The sequence below is a fragment of the Panthera tigris genome, chromosome C2 (assembly GCF_018350195.1).
Source record: "Panthera tigris isolate Pti1 chromosome C2, P.tigris_Pti1_mat1.1, whole genome shotgun sequence".
Classification (NCBI taxonomy): domain Eukaryota; kingdom Metazoa; phylum Chordata; class Mammalia; order Carnivora; family Felidae; genus Panthera; species Panthera tigris.
Genome location: NC_056668.1, coordinates 143,522,305 through 143,526,196, shown reverse-complemented (window position 1 = coordinate 143,526,196; position 3,892 = coordinate 143,522,305). Strand labels below are relative to the sequence as shown.

General features: G+C 44.9%; 1 long non-coding RNA gene across 1 annotated transcript; it reads right to left on the bottom strand.

The window, feature by feature from the left end:
* Positions 1–1,036: 1,036 nt before the first annotated feature.
* Positions 1,037–2,627, bottom strand: LOC102971673. The gene is made up of 3 exons (XR_447019.3): positions 2,421–2,627; positions 2,144–2,276; positions 1,037–2,038 (listed from the first exon to the last, which is right to left on the bottom strand). It is a non-coding gene; the product is annotated as an uncharacterized LOC102971673 (long non-coding RNA).
* Positions 2,628–3,892: the final 1,265 nt, after the last annotated feature.

Genomic DNA, 3,892 nt, shown 5'->3' with positions numbered 1-3,892 from the left:
TGCCACCCTCCGTGAAATGAATCATCTTAGCTCTTGCTTTTGCGTCACATTTTGGTCATCCAGAAATCTCAGGTGTGATGGTGGAGACGGCAGGGGCGTTTTCAAAAGTGCTTTCTCTACGGAAGTGGCAGTCTGCTGAGGCCGGAGATGGGTCAAATTCTTCCCCCACGGTGAAAGGGCCCTCTTTGTCAGTATTTAGAGACCCTACTGGCCTCGGATGCTATGGGCCTGATGTGGCAAACAAGTGGGAAAGATGGTATCTCAGACATCTATATGAATGGTAAATTTCACTTTCTGGAGAAGCAATAGCGCTGTCTCCGTGAAGCAGGTAAAACACCTGATGTATTCCACAGAGGGAGGAACCAAGGTATTTGGCTACTGGTCAAGGGAGGGAGCAGAAGATTCTCTTCTCCCATTAATCTTCACCTTTCTTTCTACTGGCTTTAAGCAAAGAAGCCTAAGATGCTATTCACAGGCTACTCGGTGCTCTCAGTCAACTGTATAGTCAACTATAAGGACTTAAGAGTGTTCTTTCAATTCTTTACTAACAAAGAAAAGAATCACCATTTATTGAGTGCCGCCACGTCCCTGTGTGTTTATAATGTGGAAAGTATCATCCATGCGATGCTCTTTTATAAGCACGTATCACCATAAATACAGGATCATTATTCCCGTTTTGTGGATGAGGGAATGGACATTCTGAGAGTCTGTAGCCTGTTCTAGAGTCTCACAGAAATAAATGGGGACTCCAGAATGAGAGAATAATGGCAGATGGCAGCACAGTGGCCTAAATGGGTTATGCCATAACTAGAGAGGTCTAGAGTTGACTATACCATGAAGAAGAGAAGTTGACCACACACACGGACCACACGTGTAGACAACAGATAACTCTGTATGCCACTGAAGGAGCACTGAGCTTCATCCAGCCGAGATCTCTGACTGGTCAACCACTCAAAGGTCTACCTTGGACTTTCTTACACAGCACTGAGGACACAATATTGAAGGAAATTGACAGAGACCTTGTTGCTGAGTCAACCAAAAGTGTTTTATTGCAAAGCAGGCAGTTACAGAGCATTAAGTCAGCAACGCCACAATTTCCGTAAACTCAAACACAGAAGCAGGCCTTGTTCTCTGATTCTTCCAAAATGAGCAGATCCACAGACGGACCTGCACAACCCTGCTGATGAGGTCAGCGGATCTCCAGTTCCTGCTTTGCCTTGGAAAACGGCATTTCCAAACTGTCCACTTATTGTTGGTTAGCTCACATTCAGGGTATTTGAAGCCACTTTTGGTATTTATAATTTCTCTACCATTCTAACTGCAGGATCAGACAGGAATTAGATTTCAACCTACAAGGTTTGTGTTTCTTTGTAGCGTAACATATATATCAAATAGTGTGCAAGAGCCCCAGGTATAATATATGTTTGATTATATTTCAACTCCTAGCGATACCACATTGAGATCGCGTCACTAGCTAAGCAAATGTGACTCGGGCCATTACCTGGATCCAAACTTACAAAAAAAAAAAAAAAAGAAGAAAGAAAGAAAAGAAGAAAGAAAATGTATTTTTAATCTAAGGATCAGTACTACACAAATCAAACCACGCAGCCCCATTTACTAGGTAACCTGGGATTGCAATTCAGAAAATCCTTCGGGACAGAATTTATTCATAAACAAGGCTAATGTCAGCAAGAGAATTATACTTTCTAAAACAATTCTTTTCTTACAGTTCTCAGGGCCAAGAGAAGAAAAAGAAAAGACAGTGGGGTGGGGGGAAGGAAAGAAAGCCAACCGTTTAAAAGCATCTAGAACTGTGTTATGCACGTGATGGCAAAGCCAAAACAGTCCGATCCGGGACCACACGCCGCTCAGAGAGCATCGGTCTGAAGGGGTGCTGGGCTTGAGTCCCACTCCAGGTGCTTCCTGGCTCCAGCTGCTATGTTTCTGTCCTGGGGACCAGCAACATCTTCCTCACTGTCCTTCAGCAGTTCCCCCAGAGACCTGAGGAGGTGGTCTGTCCTCTGGCCAAAAGCAGAGCCTGTGGAAGGACACACGGGAAAAAGCCCCTCAGGCCTGGGCCCAACCATCTGACAGCTAAAGGCCGATGGAGTCAAGGGCAGAGGGAAGAATGATGTTTCCTCACCTCCGCCAGGCTTCCTTCCTGCCGACTCTCCAGAAGGGTGGCTTTATGCTTTGGAGCAGCCAGTGGCTTGGAATCTTTGAGATCTTGTAGTGAGCTCATTGGGGTACCCATCACCTTTCAGTCCATGGTATCTCTGTTGACAAGAACATAAAATAAATACCCCTGCATCACTGGTCGATGAATCTTGAGGAGAAGGAGACACAACAGAGTAACACAGACACACAGAAAGAAGAGAAGGGAGGATGAGAGAGAATAAAACTCAGAAAGGATACTCTACCTGCCACCTTTCCCTGGAACTCCCCTAGATGGTCGCATGCCGGACAGGAGGCTCCAGGTGAAGTCTAAGACCGCCCAGACGTCTCAAAGGTCTGAGAGGTCAGGAAGCATCATTCCACTGCCACGCAGGCACCTGAACTCAAAACTCAGCTCCTTGAGAACCTCAGCCAGCCTTGCCCCGACTCTCCTGAGTGGATCCTGTCACTGAAATACTACATAACAGAGAGCAGTTGGAAGTTAGCAAGAGGTTCTCCATTTTCCTTTGCCCCAGGGTGGTGGTCAGGGAGAGGGCGGGGTGGGGGGGGTAGGAGGGGTGTCAACAACCACCTGGTCTTCTCTTTAGTGACTTCAGTCTTCGACTTCAAACTCTCAGCTTCCCACCCAGTGATAAATCTCATGAGCTCACGGTTCAGGAGATCAAGCCCCACATCAGGGTCTGTGCTGACAGTGTGAAGCCTGCTTGGGATTCTCTCCCTCTCTCTCTCTCTGCCCCTCCCCTGCTGGTGCTCGTGTTCTCTCTCAATCTCTCTCTCTCTCACAAAAATAAACATTAAAGAAGTATTGTTTAAATTACCTTCCCTATTAATAGACATCAAGATGCCATGAAAAATATTAGGCCTGGGTTAGAATCACAGGTCTCATCCAGAACTGTGTGATGCTGGGCTAGTTGTAATTAACTTGTTTAGCTTATTTCCGCATCTATAGAATGAGGAAAAGATCACCCATCCCATAGGGCCGTTGCATCAAATTAAATAATGCACACAAAATATCTAGCTTGAGAAAGTATTCCCTCCACAGTTATTTGTTTCTCTAGTCTCTTCAAAAGGGTCGAATCTTAATTCTTTCATCTCTGTCCCCTCTTCCTCACTCTTACGGGACTTACCCAGAAAAGTGGTAAAATGTGTAGAGAAATGCAAGGGGTACTGAAATGAGGGTGGAGATTAGCTTCATCACAGGCCCATTTGGAGGACTGAACGAGGGAATATGTGTTAAGTTCTTAGATCGAAACCTGGTACATGGTGTTGAGCCATGGTAATGTATATGAAATAAAATAATTTTGTATATTTATATAGGATTCCCTGACTCCATGAAGCACTCCAAACACAAATTATCAAGATACTCTTTCCCCTGCTTCAAACTTTTTTCTCTCTTTCTCAAACAAAAATACCAGATGGTAAACAGAGACAGTGGAATTTTTAGAAAATCACATGTTAGACCCTTTCCCCCCTTAGGTAATGTATTAGGAAGCCATGATGTGTGAAGTACCATACTAAGAACTTTGTAAATAGTGTCTTCACTCTCATCTGAACCCTGTGAGGAGCTTCCTTGAGTATTCCTATTTTACAGATGTGGCAACTGAGAGACAGGGAGGTTAAGGAATCTTCCCAGGGATGCACAGCCAGGAAGATGTGGCACTACGTTTTTTAACTAGCTTTAGAATCACGTTCTCACTCACTATGGATCTACCTCAGA